The 19250-nt window shown below is 45.0% G+C and overlaps 1 protein-coding gene and 1 long non-coding RNA gene across 2 annotated transcripts in view; both read left to right on the top strand.

Annotated features, from left to right (window-relative positions):
* The window catches only part of LOC119978493, a 42047-nt gene extending 30554 nt beyond the window's left edge, over positions 1 to 11493 (top strand). Inside the window, exon 2 of the long non-coding RNA XR_005463465.1 lies at positions 11290 to 11493. This is a non-coding gene — a long non-coding RNA (uncharacterized LOC119978493). The remainder of the gene's footprint in view (positions 1 to 11289) is intronic.
* Positions 1 to 19250, top strand: part of LOC119978492 (metabotropic glutamate receptor 4-like) — a 1510615-nt gene that overhangs the window by 148571 nt on the left and 1342794 nt on the right. The window lies entirely within an intron of this gene.

Here is a 19250-nt window from a genome sequence, read left to right as displayed (position 1 = left end):
ATACTAAAATTTTGAAACTTACTTACCCGGGCGGAAGGATTTGGCGGCGCAGGGCTGAAGGATTTGTTGACGGTAATGTGGTGCGTTCCCCAAAAGTAAAAACTACCCTATAGTTCCTCTTAGAATACAGAAAAGGCTTCAAACGGTAACTCTGTCGCCGCTGGCGCGGGGCCCCCTTAAGGTGCGGGGCCCAATTTGATGAAATTGGTCAAATATGCTTAAAACGGCCCTGGTTGAAGCTATGTGTTCAGCTGTTGCAACTACAGGCAGTACAGATACCGGAACAAGGAAGCCAGAAGAAATATTGGGCCTGGGTTGATTAGTAATGGATGCACTTGTATTTGTCTCTACATTCAAAGTAACTCTTCTCTGTTCTTGTAACTCGCATGTCATTGCATCATCACCATGAGCATTGTTTCTTGCTTCTTGATTATTTGTTGAAGAACTGGATATTGATGTGGATTGTGCTTGTGGTATTATAAACTCTGTAATAGGCCTGCATCGCTTGGCTTATTCCTTCCTTTCTGCTTCTCTTTGTTCTTTGCGTTTTAGTGACCCAGATTTATGCTTTTTCTTTTCCATGCTGGTAGGGGTAATATTCCTGAAATAAAAACTTAATTAAAAATAGCCCACTTTGGGAAAAATGAATATTGATGATTGCAAGAATAACTTGAAGGAACGCCAGATAAACCCCTACTTGATAAAAAATATAAAATAACTTACTTACACTTCAATAGGCTATGTTCATTAGTCAATACTACTGTGGCCTATGCAGCTTCAGAAGAGGAGACAATCCACTGTCCAATGTTCACACCAGCAAGCAACTGAGACAACTGTTGAAACTTAGAAGTTTGGTCCGACCATAGTAAGACATTAAGAATGGTCCCACGACCAAAGTTAACATGTCCAGTTTGATACCAGTGTAGTGTTACAAGTCGCAACCCTTTGAGTTTACCGATCATGGCTTATCACTTTAATATCTTTGACCTCATGATTCACGGTCAAAGGTACCGCTTCTCCTTTTCGGTGACCTCACGTCCCTGTGTACTGCTTGATATCCTTTCAAGTTGCCGACCATCTCAAATCACGAACTGTAACTTTATCTTTAAATTCACACACTCTTGCTGAAAACGTGGATTTCCAACTATGTCCGACCTGGGTGAACCAGCCCCCCCCACTCCTTTTCACATCCGTTCAACACTGCTTCGTTCCTTCATACACTGAGTGATTATTTGTTTGTTTTTTATTGCATTTATATTTGGTATAGCTCATTTTAAAAACAATCATATTTTATTAAGTTAGAATACAAATCTCAGGAAGGAAGTTGGAGATTTATTTATCTAATTAATTATAATTTTTAAGGGCCCTTCAGAGATTCACGGGTCCCTTCTTGGCTCTCCGGGCCCCGGACCGATGTACCGGCTGAACCACTTCATCAGGGGCCCACTTGCCATCGGGCAAGCTGACACCCTGGCCAGTCCGCCACTGCACGCCAGAGTTATTTCTTTGGCTGTGAAGTATCTGGGATGTCCTGACGTCATGAAAAATGGGACTTAAATGCAAGTTCTTTCTTTTCAGTCTGTTAAGGTGTCCAGGGATTCTTGGCAGAAGCTTTCTGTCGCTTTCAAATGTTTAATTTAAAAAAGAAACGATTTGTAACTTAGAATATTTCTTTTCTAATGCTACATTCCCCTTATATTTTGTTATACACGCAGTCTTTGGACTTGCGACATAATTGTTTACTGAAAATCACACCTTAAGTCAAAACGTCTTAAGTTAGAACTGATTTTCCTATAAGAACAATATAAATGGGGTATTAGTTCCTGGACCAAGGCCTGATAACCTATTTTCACCAAAATAACCCGGAATGTTGCACTCGATCAATTATAAAAAAGTAATACAGTAATAAATTAGCATCATAAAATATAAATTTGCAGAAAAAATTTGGAAACACAAATTCACCAAGTAAAAATGAGTCGGGAAAGCAACTGAGTGTCGTATGTTGGACGGTGCAGAACATTGATGTGCACAAATTAATATTTAAACTTGTTCACTGGCACGATGTCACACAGTCGAAACCATCATTGTAAATTTGGAACAATGTGTCAATTTATAAATGTTGCAAGTGCTGTCCGTCATAACCCGAATATCGTAAACTCGAGGACTGCTTGTATACGACCTCCTCATTATGTCATATTTAATGCTGTTCCCAAGGCAATTAAGTTGACACAAAAGAGGATGTAAATGTATACCAAGTAATGGTGCTCAGATATGAGTTGTCAACGCACAAGCAGCTCTGGGCTTGGATATGCTCAGGACGCGTCTCCATCTAGATTAAAGTCATAACTTCTTTTGATCTTTCACTGCATTTCATAAGTTATATATACTATATGTGGACATATCCCTCAATTAATGTCAGCATTCAATATTTGAAGCAACCCTTTGAAAGTAAAACGTATTCATGCATTTGCTTCAATAGCCCCTCATTTAACTAAGGTGTTGCAGACAAGAATAAATGGCAAGCAATACATGGAGAATAAATCAGAATGTACGCTTATGCAAGCAAGTAATTTTTCCAAAATACTACTTTGTATCACACTGATCAGCCTCACTGCAGGAATTCTAATGAGTTGGCAAGCTGAACCTCGCGACTATTTCTGGAACGGTGCTCTAATTGTGACAGCCTTGATTTATGGCGATTAGAATCATCATAACCAAAGTTGAAATAGATCGATGGAAATGATATCCGACAAAAGTCATTCAGGATTCTGATATTTTTATGAATGGCAAGTGAAGGTTGGCTTCTAGGCCTAAAATTTCCCACATAATACTCCTTATAGCATGTTAAAGTGAAGACAAATTATTGCTTTCATATCTAGCCTGATCTTGCACCTTTAAAGAACCCTTTCTCAAATATTCGAACATATACAATATACCTCATTAAACTACTGTATTGCTTCAAAGCCTCATTGAATACTAGTACTGCTGAACACTTTTATGGTCACCACTAATAAAACAATAAAGTAGAAATAGATTATCATTTTCTGGATGGATATTGCGATCAAAAGTCTCAATTTTACAGCTGGGCCTTTGCCTGGAACCCCAAGGATGTTTGAAAAACAGACAAATGTAATTTTACCCTCAGGTGATTTTCAAGGGCAAAATAAGACACTTCATCCAAGGCAGGTTCTGAGGCTCAAGGGAACATAACATTGAATAGACAACAATTCCACAGGGAATTAATCTGCCTAAACCCAGACACAATTTCACCCTTAGGTGGGAAACCAGCCCATCCACCTGTTAAGGCCCTTAAGTGACCACCTAATGCCACTGAAGGACTTTATCCAACCCAGCTCACTTTTAGGCTGGTGGGTGCGGGTAGGGTGGGAAAATGACATTTAACATTTTCCCTATTTCGGGCATCTCAGTACGAAGGCCTCTTTCCAAAAGTCCTGGAACATAGTCGCAGGCAGAAAGCTGCAGTACTGCTTCCGGCCACTGCAGTGCTGTGCCTGGCTGGGTTGAAGAACTGTCGGCCCTGGCTCTCATAGCGGGATGTCTTTCCAAGGGTGGACGAAATTTCCTTAAGTGAACATTAAATGGCAGTGGGAGCTCGAGAATTGGCAGCTGCGGGTTGGCGCCAACTCTTGGGATGGCAAGTGCTGATCACTCACCATCCTTAAAATTTTACCTCAAGTGTCAGTTTTAAATAGAGATTAGGCCCTTGCTTTTGATCAAGACCAACTCAATACATGTTTTAAATGAATCTTAGCATATATTTTGTTCTCGTTTCCCTGTCATTGATGTGACCCACGAACTGGCTGCCTCCTCCCATTACCCAGCACTTACACGATGAGCACTGCTGGCAGGACAATGGGACCAGTATTCACCATCTGAAATGGGTGAGCAATCAGTGCAGGCACGGGCAATTTACCCAAATTGTTGACATATGACTGGAGGGCAGGTAATTGGCCTTGTGTTCCTGAGTTGGAACATGAATTGCCTGCAGAGTGCCAATCCTTGTAATGCCAATCACATTTGTACCTCTACTTTTAATCATTTTAAAGCAATTTTGTTTAATTACTACCAAAGGAGTCATTTGTAAATCAATCTTTCTCTGAGCAAATTCAATTTGCTTAAAAAAAATCCATTGATTTTACAGGGGTTTGCTTCTGTGTTAACAAGTGTTGGAGAAACATTCATTTTGCCAACATATTGAATTGCCAACAATTAATTTTTTACATTGTTAAGGTGAAAGCATAACAGAGAGGGTAGATCCTACACCTGAATTAGTTACCCAATGCACTAACTTCACAACTTGTGTTTGAATATAGTCCAAGGAGTAGACCTGCAAGTCTTTGTCTGGAATTTTCCAGCCCCTCACGCTGGAAGTATCTTCCGGTTCCACTGAAATCACTCGTGGAAAGACCCGGCCAGTGTTTTTTTGTCAGTTACGTGAGTAAAGTACACAATTGCACACAGGACAGCATTTTTGCATTTTCATATCACATTGAGTTCTACACCTTGAAAACAGGTTCATAACGAAAGAGTTCAATAACAAGTAGGTGTGCTTTTGCTATTCCCCGAGCTTGATTACGTGCAACAAACGTGATTTAGTCTCTCAGTCTACCCCATCCAAACCTGTTCCAACATTCTATTAGATTGTCATTGATCTATACTTCTACTTCAAGTAAATGAACAATGAAAGATAAGAACAGTTCCTTTGGGTCCATCCATTGACACACACCTGCAATGCAAGGCGCAGATGTCATGCTTCAGTTTATTATGAACTTGCAGTCAGTGCTTTAAAAAATTTGAACCCAAACAGTCTATTAAAATGGCCACTGAAAAGCATATGACCTTTTGCCTTCAAAGCTCCAGACCATCCTGTCTCAAGCAAATAACTAATTAAATATGGACATTCACAGACACCTGCAGAATTCAGACATCATTTAGTTGAAAGATGGACTGTCAATAAAAGAATGCTAGCATTCCAGCTGGCTCATCCTTTTGTTTCAACATGGACAAAAGAAACATTGAGGGCGTGATCTACCCAAATGGGGATGGAGTCCCATAGCACAAGATTAGCTGTGTGTTTCCCGGCACTCAGAGCATCGAGAAACATCCCGCTATCTAACGCCCATCCACGTAGATCGGAGGCTTCAGCGGGAAACTCCCCGATGAGGCCGCACAGAGAACCGCTTTCTGCATTGAGGAGCTCTGCTCGCTGGAACTCCTCAGTGCAATGTGAGATTGGGACGCCATTTAAAAATGGCGAACTCTTGAGTCCCTGGCATGACCCCTGAACTCTGCCAAGCCCCAACTCACTATAAGAGGGGTCCCCGGGTCCATCTGCACACTCACACGGGGCACACCCCAGCCCAATCACCGCCGTGAAAAAAATATCACCTGTGCATCCTGGCAGTGCCAGGCTGGTGCCCAAGTGGTTCCACCAGGATGCCAGCCTGGCAGTACCAGGGTGCCCAGGTGGCACCAGAAGTGTCAAGATGCTATCCTGCCCAGAGGGCATGCACTTGGGGGCCTCCAATCCCCTGGGAGACACTTACGAGTGCAGTTCCACCTGGTCCCCGCTTTTTAAAAATATTTATTAGTGCCACAAGTATGCTTACATTAACACAGCAATGAAGTTCCTGTGAAAATCCCCTAGTCGTCACACTCCGGCGCCTGTTCAGGTAAACTGAGGGAGAATTCAAAATGTCCAATTCACCTAACAAGCACGTCTTTCGTTTGTGCGGAACAGTACTGAATGGCGCTCACCCGCGATCTACAAGGCGAGGGAGTTAGATCCCACTCCTTGGTTAGATCTCACACATATATTCGAGTGAGACTAGCTGTCTCGCTCTAATATGCAGATTTGCCAGAAAGTGAATCTGCCCACAATGGGCGGGATTCACATCACGGCGTCTTGCAAGATCGCATTAGATCTCGCGAGGTTTGGTGAGCTGGGCAGATCCCGGAAGAAGGATCTCCAGGCATCTACCGGACGCGTTGCACTGTGCCGTGCTGCTTTTCGGGCACAACATGACCTATAGAATTGCCCTGAACCTCGGTGGATTCTAAGCATCAACTCAGGTGGGAAAAGTGGTATGTCGCCCGTCGGCTCCACTGCCGGCTTTTCCCACCATGTGATTTGACACTTGGTCAAAAATATTGGTAGTGACCAGGATGCCAGTTCCTTAACTCCATTCCACCCTTCTGTCAGTTTTGCAGAAGATGGAGGGGTTGGGGGGCAGCAAGGCTCTCCACATGCATGCCGTGCATAGCCCATTAATGCCAATTTCCAGTTGGCCTCCAGGTTTCTCCAGGTGGTCAGGCCTGGTCTAGTTGCCTGAAAGCAACTTCCTGGTGGCAGACTGGGGGGGCCTGTACTCCAGGCAGGCCTTCAGGCCCTGCCTGCCTCCCTTGAGTGCTGCAGCAGCCACAGGCTGTTTATAATTAGAGTGGCTCCACCCCACCAATTCTGCTGGTCGGGCCGCAAAAGCCATTTTTCTGTTGAATAAAGCTGGCAAGAGGGCATTGTCATTTTGAAGCACCCTCTCTCTTACATAGTCTGCCTTGCAGGCTCTGAAGCCCTAAGGATGCAGACCTGTCTTCTGGCCATGAAATGGTTTTGCTAGAGAAAATTACAATGAGTGGCCTTCATTGAGGGTTTCTTTTTTTTTTCTTTTTTTTTCCATTGAGGGTTTCTGACCCACATCTCAAGTGATGAAACTCAGAAGCCCTCTTGGAAATTGCTGACCCATGCCACGGTGGTCTTTGAGGGTCCACAGTAATGGGATTTTTTAAAAAAAATTCTCTCATGCAAATTGAGTATCGCTGGCTGGCCAGCATTTGTTGTCCATCCCTAATTGTCCTTGGACTGGATGGCTTGCGAGGCCATTTCAGGAGGTAGTTACGAGTCAACCACTTTGATGTAGGTCCAGAATTACATGTCGGCCAGACCAGGTAAGGGTGGCAGATTTCCTTCCCTAAAGGGCAATCGTGAACCAGATGTGTTTTTTCACAATTGACAATTTGAGAGTTTTATTGAATTTAAATTCCACCATCTGCCTTGGTGGGATTTGAACCTGGGTCCCCAGAGCCTTACTCTGGCTGGGCTTCCTGATTACTAGTCCAGGGACAATACCACTACACCATCGTTAACCATTGTTGCCTACTACCTTTTATTTTTACATTGATATAGGAGCTGACATTGAACCTATTTTTCAGATCCTATCATGTGCAGCAGAATGATGCATTGTTGCTTGGTACAATGACTGTGGTGCAGTAGTGTGCAATCTGGCATTCTGGATATTTATGAATAACTACACATCACAATATAGTTGACTTTGTTTGACAGAATGTTCTTTTGCTTGTTCATTATCGGCAGAGTATGGAGCCTGTACTCAACCAGCCGATGCTTGCAAAATCCACAGCACTGCAAAGAATCACTGACGATCTATTTGGCTTCTGATTATAAAGTAGCGTGAGGAAGGTGCTGAAATTATGTTAGTATTCTAGCATTGTACAAAATAATTCCAAAACTGTGATTCGTGCAGTGCACTGACACAACAATGAAGTTAAATAATCAAAATTATTAAAGATTAGTTCATACAATTTTAGAGTTTAAAAACACTAAATCATTATTCAAGGAAAGAGGCCGGAATTCTCCGGCAGTTGGGATTTCCTGTTCCCGCCGGCAGTGCACCACCCATCCCGCGGGTTTCCTGGCGCCGTGGGGTGACTTCAATGGGAAATCCCATTGACAAGCGACGGGAGTAGAGAATCCCTCTACCAGCGAATGGCGTGTCGCCAAGAAACATACGGCTGGGGGACCGGAGAATGCAGCCCATAATGGAGAGATTACCAAACTATGGAAATTGTTATAAATCAAAAGTTTTGAAAGTGATTTTCTGCAGATACAATTGAACAGGAGTTTTGTCTACCTACAGAGCCTAAATGTACTGTTATAATGCATTGTTTTGCCCTTCCTATTTATTTGCGCAAAGGTTGGTTCTGAATATCTGGGACGTTTTGAAACCATCAGTGTTACTTTCCCCTTCTGTCGGTCTGAGGCACTTTTCTTTTCACTTTTTGGTAGCATAGGAAATTACCCAACAAACAGCACTAATGTTCTTGTCAGTATTAGTTAATCCAATCAAGGTTTTCAACACAGCTCCCTGTTTTCACGGGCAATGTGCTTCATTTCAGTTGCATTTAGATGCAGCTTAGTTGGAGAACAGCTCTTGACTAAACATCCAGGTTGGGCCTGTACTCATTAGTGAATGGGAGGTGACCTTGGTGAAGGAAATCGGATTCTGAGGGGGCCTGACAGAGATGGTGTTTTCCCTCCTGGGGGAACTAGAACTAGGGGGCATAATCTAAAAATAACTGAGTCTCGCATTTAAGTTTGAGATGAGGAGGAATTTCTTCTCTGAGTCATCAGTCATTGAAATTCCCTTTCACACAGAGCGGTGCAGGCTGGATCATTGAGTATATTCAAGGGGTTGAGATAGACAGTGTTTTGATCGACCGGGGAGCCATGGGCTTTGAGGACAGGCATGAAAGTGAAGTCAACGCCACAAACAGATTGGCCATGATCTTATTGAATGGCGGAGTTGGCTCGATGGGCTCTCTGGCCGTCTCCTGCCTACTCCTATTTCTCATGATCATATGAAATGGCAACACTTGTAATACTCAATTACTCGTAGCCTTCAAAGTTTTTCATCCGGAGCCTCACCCTCTGTGAGCAACCAAAACTCGAAGACGTGAGCAGCACAGCACCGTGTTAGCAACAGGAGACTCTGCTCTGAATGGAGATTATGACAGCTTTCAAATAAGTCCTGCTGAGTGCAAAATGCTACATTTAGTCGGATATGAAGCTGAGATGATAGTAACACATTGTAGCCATTATATAATCACCTCCTTTACTCATGCAGATTCACAGCAGTTGCCTTGCAATTTTTAAAAGACAAAATTCAGAGTAATCGGCGGCAAGCTTTAACAGCAATGGGAATGGCTCCTGTGATCTCTGAGTGATTGCTGAACATCAGGTTTGAACAGCAACAAACTATTTATTAGAATAACTATATCTATATAGAGTGCTAGGATATACTACCGACTTTTAAAGCTCCAGGATCGATTCTGCTAGGAGACCCGTGCTCAGCCCCCCCCCCCCCCTCCCCCGCACGACTGGCCGATTGTGTCAAATGACCCTTCAGTACTTCGTCCCCTTAAGGGGCTAGCTACTACAACCCTCCCCACTAAATCCTCTGACAGCAACATATTATAAAACGTCAAACAATTCACATTACCATGCCAATAATTAATATTTATAACTAACGGGCAATTTAGCATGGCCCAATCCACTTAACCTGCACATCTTTGGACTGTGGGAGGAAACCAGAACACCCGGAGGAAACCCACGCAGACACGGGAAGAACGTGCAGAATCCACACAGTGACCAAGCCGGGAATCGAACCTGGGACCCTGGAGTGTTATATTACGTGATCGTAATATGTTGTTGCTCTTTGCTTTACTCCCAGAATGGTCTGATGGTTGTATTTCAATGAAACAATCAGTCTTCAACTTAAAGCAAATAACATTTAATGAATAACGAGTATAAATATTAATGAGTTTGTTCACTCTCCATAACTATAACTGATGATAAGGTAAATCAGAAGGCATATTAATTATGTTTAAATACACTTGCCAACTAAGCTATATCTCTTTAACACTCTGTTGCCTAGTCATCCTGGTTCGAAGATAGGAAACATCCTCCAGGTTCAGTTTATATACATGAATCTAGTGCTGCCATCTAGTGGTTGTTTAACACTATGATGCAGTTGTTAACCCTCTACATACCAGCAGATATACAGATCATTACACTGAGCTGTGAAGCAACAGTGCTAACCAATGTGCTACTGTGCCGCCCCATACTAGTATGCCACCATCTTACTAAATTTCACAGAGGGATATGAAAAAAAGGTGTGCGGCGGGATCCTCTGTCCTGGAGTCAATGTAGGCTTGTGAGCACAGGGATAATCGGGGAATGAGTCTTGTTGCAAGTTATGACATAGGGAGCAGAGGTTTGGATGACCTCAAGTTTATGGAGGGTGGAATGTGGGAGACTTGCCAGGAGTGCATTGGAATAGTCAAGTCTAGAGTTAACGTAGGCCGAGATGAAGGTTACAGCATCAGATAAGCTGAGGCAGGGGCGAGGCGGAGCAATGTGAAGGAGGTAGAAATAGGTAGTCTTGGAAATGGTACAGATATGAATCGAAAGTTAATCTCAGGGTCAAAAGTGATCTAAGTTTGCAAGCAGGCTGGCTTAATCTTAGACTGTTGCCAGGAAGAGGGATGGGGTCGGCGGTTGGGGGATGGAGTTTGTTGTGGGGACGAAAAGCGATGGCTTCTATTTCTCCAACATGAAGAAGATTTAATGTTTGATCTCTTAACTCGCTGCAAGTTAATTAAATATGAAGATGGTAAAAGGACACTCTGGGTCAGAAGTGTAGTAATATGCATCACTGTAAATACACAAGGGGTTAATGTGAACACACTAACCTGGATAGACACTAGAGGGAGAACCAGAGACATCATGACACAGACATTCAACCAATAGGTCAGTCAGATAGGACACAACCAATGGGCATTCACGACACACACACAGGTGACACTACCACAAGAGGGCATTACACCAACCCATATAAAAGGACACAGCACACATGCTCTTTCTCTTTCCAGTGGAAACACTTAGTGAGTACACAGGGTTGATTTGAAACACATCACACCCACCACGTGGATTGTAGCAGACTGGTTCGTCAGTCTCAGTAGCTATAGCAGGATTAACAGCAGAGTGGAATCCAAGTAGGAGAATCATTAACAGTTCAATAAATATGTTAAAGCTGTCTCCAAGTCTGAACCTTCCTTTGTCAGAGTGCACAACAGGGAAGCAGCTTATGCCACGTCAAGAGCATAACTAAACAAGAGGAAGCAAATGTTTTACCTTCAGGAGTTTTACAAATTCTCCGTTCCTGCAGCGGGCCACCCCATGCTGTTCGGAAACCCACGGGCGTGGTTGTGCTGGCGGTGGAGTGTAAGATCTTGCCGATGGAGACCTCCACTGTAAGTTTTTAAAAATGTAACTACTCGATCCAACAATGCGACATTCCCTTATGATGCACTTTAATGGCAGCTTGCTCAGAAACTGAAAACGGCAGCTTTTTGATAGATTTAGCCAGGCTGTAGAGCAATTAATTAAAAAAAAAATCTTTCTTTTCTTCTTAGGCAACCACAGCCACCAGTTTTATTTTTTCTAATTGTGCATGTGTGGAAGGTGAGGAGGTGGACAGTAACCGAATAAAGCCAAGTCTCTCACTGTGGTGGTTTTAATATGTGGTCTGCAGACCTCAGAAGTTCAAACAAACGAAGAGTTTTATTAAAAGAAGTTAACACTGCAAGCTGCTATGTTACATGTTTGCAAATGGCCAATGAATGAAAATGAAAAAATGAAAATCGCTTATTGTCACGAGTAGGCTTCAATGAAGTTACTGTGAAAAGCCCCTAGTCGCCACATTCCGGCGCCTGTCCGGGGAGGCTGGTACGGGAATCGAACCGTGCTGCTGGGTCTGCTTTAAAAGCCAGCGATTTAGCTCAGTGAGCTAAACCAGCCCCTGACGTTCACGTGCTCAGCTCTTAAAGTGATCCTATTCCATTGCAAGACTGCTAGTGAGGAAACACTGGAAATACTATGAACACATAGCACCCACCTTGCTGAGGAACCAAACAGAACTTTATACAAAGCATTCTTGACAGCTTAAGCGTAATAAAAAAATCCTCAATAAAATACTATTACTTTTTTTAAAATGTTTATATTGAGACTTTGTTATACAAAACAAGTATAAATATAGACGAACAGTAGGAGACAAAAAAAAAGTAAAACTTTTTACATATTGGTTGGTTTCAACTATTAACATACATCATAGTTTTTATTTTCTCTCACATTATTTACAGTGGCGGTTGTGGTTTCTGTGTTTCGGTCCCCATCGGCTTTCTTTTTATTTCCCCCTTTGGTTCAGGTTGTTTCCACACCCTTGTTTCCCATGCTTCTTTTGTTGGGTATGGTTGGGTTCAATGTTTCCCTGCCCCCCCCCCCTCCCCCCACACCCCTTGCCCCCTACCCCTTTCTTGCTGTGTTGTGGCTACCCCGTCCTGTTCTTTGCCCTCTTAGTTGTTGGCTACAAACAGGTATTGGAACAACCGGGTGAATGGCTTCCATGTTTTGTGGAAGCCTTCCTCCAACCCTCGGATGGCGAATTTAATTTTCTCCACTTGGAGAAATTCTGATAGGTCGGACAATGCTGCTGAACACCAGCCGAGCAGGATTCTCCGGTGGGTGATTAGAGAGCAAAGGCAAGGGCGTCAGTCCTCCTCCCCATGAAGAAATCTGGCTGTTATGATACCCTGTCCTTTTAGCTGCATTAGGCTTAGCCTTGTGCATCTGGAGGTTTAATTGACCCTGTGCAGTGCTTCGCTCCAGAGTCCCCACCTTATTTCAAACTCCACTTCCTCCTCCCACTTCACCCTCATCTCATCCAGTTGGGAATTGGCCCCCCTAAGCAGTTACCCATACATGTCAACAAAGTCACTTTTCCTAGGATGTCCGCATCCAACAGGTTTTCGAGCAGTAATTGTCATGGTGGTCGTGGGTACTGTTGCTCGTTATGCTTTCCCTTAATTGGCTCTGTTTTAATAACCTTTGCTCTGGAGTCGCCAGGTATCTTTCTGATACCACCACGAGGTTCAAAGCCAAGTGCTGATCAATAACTCAATACACCAGTTAGTAAGTTTCAAATCAATACACATTTATTATACACACAGTCAATCACTACTCATGCACAAATTCTACTTACTAAACTATCACTGCTACTAAAGGCCTATACTTAGCTTTCGAATGGCCCACCAGGCCAGAGGAACAATGGCCTTTGTCCGGTTCTGAATCTGCTGGCTTCAAACTGGTATGGAATAGTAGCTAGGAGCGTCTATCTCGTAGCGTGCGTTGACTGGAGACTTACATGATTGATGCAGCTACTAGGCAGGTCTCCTCGCTGAGAGTCACGGTCAAGAGTTCTTTGAAAGCTGCCAAGAGAGCGAACTGAACTTGGGGACTCTACTTTATAATCCCAGGGGTTTCACGCCCTTGTGGGCGGACCCCGGACTTGGTCCCAATTAATTGGACCATGTCCCAATCGTTTTTATCGATTTCACCAATACTAGAGCTGTTCCCTGATCGTTGGGCGGGCCCTATGTGTCCGTTGGCCTGCCTTTGTCCTGGCTCCCGCTGGCGCCGGGTAGTCTGGTTTGGTCCCGATTGATTCAATGTTTCTAATTGTTCCTGAGGATCGCTCATTAGTATGTAAATGGCTATTGGTTTCGGTTCTGTCTGGGTTCTGCAAATCTTAATACACGGGAAACCTTGCACCTGCTTGTTTTCCTTGTAGCTGGCCAATTTTCCCTGTACTCTTTGTGGGCATCCATTTTGGAATTGGGACGTGGCCATCCCAGGTGGCTACAGTACATTCTTGTTTCCCTTCGTAAGATGTTTTTGAGTTGTGGATACCTAAGTTTGTTTCTCCCCCGTCAGCGGGAATCTTTCTGTCAGTTCTTTGAGCGTTGTTCACCTGTAGTTGGTGCAAAAGTCCTTAACTGACAGTGTCCCCCCCCACCCATCCTGTCTCCACCTTTAAAGGTACCATCCATAGTCGCATGTGTGAACCTGTGGTTGTTGCAGATGGGGGCTTTGTCGGACATTCCGGTTAACTCAAAATGCTGTCGCAGTTGGTTCCACGGCTGGAATGTTGCTACCACCACTGGACTCATTGAATATTTGTTAGTTGGGGATGGGAGTGCCGCCATGGCTAAGGCCCGGAGGGAGGTCCCTCTGCAGGCGTCCTCCTCCCTAGGCACCCACTCAGGTTTATTCAACCCTTAATTCTCTCCGTCGTCGCTGCCCAGTGGTAATACTGCAGGTTTGGGAGGGAGGGCCAAGTACTCTCTTTGGGATCCTTGCAGTCTTCCCACCCCACATAAACGCCATAATCAGTTTGTCTAGTGAATTGAAAAAGGCCACGAGGATGTAGATTGGGATGGATCTAAACGTTCATTTTGATCGTTTGGAACTTCACCACGAGGTAGATCCTGTGTTCCATCTCTGCCGGTCCTTTTTTACTTCCTCCGACAGGCTGGTCAGGTTCCACGTGTGGATCCCTGCCCAGTCATGAGAAATTTGGTTCTCCAGGTTGAGAAATTTGTTTTGGGTCTGTTTAAAAGGCAAGCCCTCCAGCTCTGCCACTCCCCTTGTCGGGTTCACCGGGAAGATCTCACTTTTGCTCAGGTTAAGTTTGTAGCTATGATTCATTCCATGCTGCTTCGTGGGTACGAGATGTAGAGGAGCAGAGGAGAGTGAGACGCTGTGCTCTTTGTCTCCTGATTCCATTCCAATTATTTACCGCCATAAGCGCGATCACTAATGGTTCGATCTCTAGGGCGAACAGCAGCGGGGATAACTGGCATCCCTGCCTTGTGCCTCTGTGCAACTGGAAGGACTTGGAGCTGGTGGTATTTGCCCGTACACTCACCATGGGAGTGTTGTACAGGCGTTTCACTCAGGTGATGAACCCTGTTCTAAGCCCAAACATCTCCAGTACCTCTATGAGGAACTTACAGTCAAATCTGTCGAGGCCTTTTCTGCATCCGGGCGAGAATCACCTCAGGTGTTCTTTCCTTGGATGGGGTCATGATCACGTACAGCAGGCGTCTGATGGTCGATGTTAGCTGTCTACCCTTGACAAAGCTCGTCTGGTCTTCTGCTACCACGTCAGGTGTGTAGTCCTCCAGCCTTTTGGCTGGGATCTTGGCCAGTATTTTTGCATCCACGTTTAGCAGTAAGATGGGTCTGTAGGAATCTCATTCTGTGGGGTCTTTTATCGGCATCAGCAAAATTGAGGCTTGTGCTAGCGAAGGCAGCAGGGTGCTCTTCACCAGTGAGCTGGGAACATCTCCCGTAGGTGCGGGGCCAGTGCAGTCGCAAATCTTTGGAAGAAGTGCTAGTCCCCTCCTTCCCCTGTTTTTCTTCCTAGTTGTCCCCCTGTAAGTGTTGTCTGCCCCCGTCCTTGCTAGGTGCTTTCTCCCTTGTGGAGAACGTGCCACAGCCTCTCTCTCCTGCATGATTCCCGATGCTAGCTCCCTCGCTAGTGTGGTGGCCCCACTCCCGGGGCTAGTTGTACATCCTCCTGTCACCTCATCTCTGGGCTCTCTGTCCGCCATTCCCCTCATCTTCTCCTGTGCTTTGCTGTGCCCGCTCATACCTCCCTCTCTTACTGCTCTCATCCCCAGAATGAGGCAGTACACACCCGCGTAAAGTGGTTGCTGTGGTGATGGTTCACATTTGGCTGCACAGAATGTAAAAAGAAAAAACTTTAACACTAAACATTAAGTGTCTCTTTCTTTGGGCTCTTCATCGCTGCCCCTGCTGCTACTTTTCAGTCTGTTCTCTGTGACAAACTTGCATGCATCCACAGGGACCGTGAAGAAGTGCTCCCTGCCTTGCTATGTGACCCAGAGCTTGGCTGGGTGCAGCATTCCAAACCTTATGCCGTTTCTGTACTGCGTGGTTTTTGCCTTATTAAATTCAGCCTGGCGCTTGGCTGGGTCAGCCCCAATTACCTTATAAATCCGGATGCAGTAGCCTTCCCAGTTACAGTTTTGGACTGCCTGGCCCAGCGCAGGATTCTTTCCCGGTCCTGGTACCAGTGCATCTTGGCAATTATCGACCTCGGCTGTTCCCCGGTTTTGGGCTTTGGTCGAAGCAACCGGTGCACTCTGTCAATTTCTGGTGGCTTAGGGAAGCTATCCCTTCCCACCTGGTTGCCCACATTTGGGCCACTAGTCTGTGGGGCTCCTACCTTCGATTCCCTCCAATTAGCCCATGACCGGTTCTCCTGGTCCTCCACTTTTCCTTTTGTGTTCCCTTGCATCGCGATCAGCCTTGCCACCTCCTTGTCCACGGAAATGATCTGGTCACCCTGGTCTGTTGCAGCCCTTTCCAGCTTCTTGATTGTTTCTTCCTGGGCTTCCAGTCCCGTTTCTGCCTTGTCCAGGGCCACCTGTATGGTCGACATAGTTTCGGCAACCATACCCTCCTACGCAGCTTGGATGTCCGATTTTGTTTCCCCCCAATACTCTCTCAATTCTCGTGTGAGAAACATCCTCCACCCACCCTCTGGTGTGGGGGTAAGGGGGATTCTTGTGTGGCGAGCTGGTCTCCCTCGCTCTAGCAAAAGCCGGGTTTTGCTGCCTCTTGCGTCGGGTGGTTCAGTTGTTTGCTTGTCCACGCTTTTTTCGTTCCTGGTCTCCACTCATTCTCTGGATTAGCTGCTATTTGGCACCTTTTTCCTTCTTCAGCATTTTGGTAGTTCTGTGGGGGTGTTTTGTGGTGTTAGCGGGCATTTGTCAGGCAAAAAGGGCCTATTTTTCAGGTTCGTGGGAGGAGAGCCACCTGATGTTGATGTGGTGTATATGGATTTCAGTAAAGCGTTTGATAAGGTTCCCCACGGTCGGCTATTGCAGAAAATACGGAGGCTGGGGATCGAGGGTGATTTAGAGATGTGGATCAGAAATTGGCTAGTTGAAAGAAGACAGAGGGTGGTGGTTGATGGCAAATGTTCAGAATGGAGTTCAGTTACGAGTGGCGTACCACAAGGATCTGTTCTGGGGCCGTTGCTGTTTGTCATTTTTATAAATGACCTAGAGGAGGGCACAGAAGGTTGGGTGAGTAAATTTGCAGATGACACTAAAGTCGGTGGAGTTGTAGACAGTGTGGAAGGATGTTGCAGGTTACAGAGGGACATAGATAAGCTGCAGAGCTGGGCTGAGAGGTGGCAAATGGAGTTTAATGTAGAGAAGTGTGAGGTGATTCACTTTGGAAAGAATAACAGGAATGCGGAATATTTGGCTAATGGTAAAATTCTTGGCAGTGTGGATGAGCAGAGGGATCTCGGTGTCCATGTACATAGATCCCTGAAAGTTGCCACCCAGGTTGATAGGGTTGTGAAGAAGGCCTATGGTGTGTTGGCCTTTATTGGTAGCGGGATTGAGTTCCGGAGCCATGAGGTCATGTTGCAGCTGTACAAAACTCTGGTACGGCCGCATTTGGAGTATTGCGTACAGTTCTGGTCGCCTCATTATAGGAAGGACGTGGAAGCTTTGGAACGGGTGCAGAGGAGATTTACCAGGATGTTGCCTGGTATGGAGGGAAAATCTTATGAGGAAAAGCTGATGGACTTGAGGTTGTTCTCGTTAGAGAGAAGAAGGTTAAGAGGTGACTTAATAGAGGCATACAAAATGATCAGAGGGTTAGATAGGGTGGACAGTGAGAGCCTTCTCCCGCGGATGGAGGTGGCTAGCACGAGGGGACATAGCCTTAAATTGAGGGGTAATAGATATAGGACAGAGGTCAGAGGTAGGTTTTTTACGCAAAGAGTGGTGAGGCCGTGGAATGCCCTACCTGCAACAGTAGTGACCTCGCCAACATTGAGGGCATTTAAAAGTTTATTGGATAAGCATATGGATGATAATGGCATAGTGTAGGTTAGATGGCCTTTAGTTTTTGACTTCCCATGTCGGTGCAACATCGTGGGCCGAAGGGCCTGTACTGCGCTGTATCGTTCTATGTTCTATGTTCTATGTGCGCCCTCTCAGCACATCTCCGTCACTGGAAGTGTCACATAATACTATTACATGTAACATTTGGACATCTCCAGCAGAATGAAAAGACATTGAAGCTGCAAGCTCGGTTTCGGGCTACGCCGCAGCTTGAGTGAGTGGGATCAGCCAGCTCTTATAAATTGTGACCTTTGACAAAGTTGTGTCCTTTGACAAAATGTCATCCAGACTCGAAACGTCAGCCCCCTTCTCCCTCCACAGCAGCTGTCAACTTGCTGAGATTGCCCAGTATTTGTTTTTGATACAGTTGTGTAGATTGGAGGAGTACAGCTATGCGAGTGGCTTCAGACTAGTATTGGCAGAATAAAACTCAATTTTGGATTTCTATATTACGTCAGCTTCAATTCAAACATTAAAGTGACAAAATGTATCAGGGCTTTGTACTTAATTTCGTGGTTCCTGTAATTTTTTTTTAAGCTGAAGGGGCCATTGAACCAGAATATTCACCACTGCAAAGGTAGTGAAAGGGTTAATTATTGCCATTTTAATCATTGTGGACTACTGTGCAGCTGGTGATTGTCATGGGTCACAGAATAATAATTTTGAAACCTGATGCTGTTTTTGCACTTGCACGTCCTCTCCACAGAAATAATGATGGAAACCAAAATAGATTTCATATTAATTAATGTTTTGGGTGGCTATTGTGACCTTTAAAGAGGAGCTTCTCCTTCCCATGAACGAACAGCCTTGGTGAAGCAACCTATATTACAGCGAGGGTTCCGACAGCAGTGTCTTCATTTTATAGGATTTTGTTCTACAGTTTGGACCATCCGTTGACACATGAGGTATCACGGTGATAGGCGTGAACATCCAATAATATCATCATAATAAAACATTGGCAAATGTTGCAGAATGTCTTGTTAGACATTTTATTCGGAATTAATTCACTGGAATTGTGTAGAACTGTTGTCAACTGCGGTGTACGTCTAGCATAGGAAGGGTTAATGTAGGACTGGGTACAGCGCAGCACACTATGATGTAATGGACACATGATCCTAGTCTAGAGGGCAGTCTTGCACAGGACCGAGATGTGGATAGAGGCAAGGATGGAGACAGCTCCTAACTTAGACCATGTACTGTAAAAATGTACATAGCTATGACTATTTGCTAAACATTTACTGTTAAACTATACATTGCTCAGAACATTTTCATGAGACCTACCAATCTACACACAATGGGTGGGATCTTTCACCCCCTCCCGCAGGGCCATATTTTGCAGAAGCAGCCCACCATTTGGTGATGGTAGCATCCTCCAGTCCCACCGCTGCCAGTGGGGTTTCCCATTGTTTGCACCCTCGGCCACTGGGGAACTCACGGTGGGGGCTGGTCTTCGGCGGGGCATGGCAATCCTGCCGGATTGGGAGCAGAAGGCAGAGAGAAACACCACAATGCAAGACGTGATTTATTGAATCCTGGTGGAAATGTAGCTTCAATACTCATAGAGAGCAGAGTTGGAAGGCCTAACA

Source organism: Scyliorhinus canicula, chromosome 15, assembly GCF_902713615.1.
Source record: "Scyliorhinus canicula chromosome 15, sScyCan1.1, whole genome shotgun sequence".
Lineage (NCBI taxonomy): Eukaryota > Metazoa > Chordata > Chondrichthyes > Carcharhiniformes > Scyliorhinidae > Scyliorhinus > Scyliorhinus canicula.
Note: the sequence above shows the minus strand (reverse complement) of the source record. Positions and strands in the feature narration are given on the sequence as shown.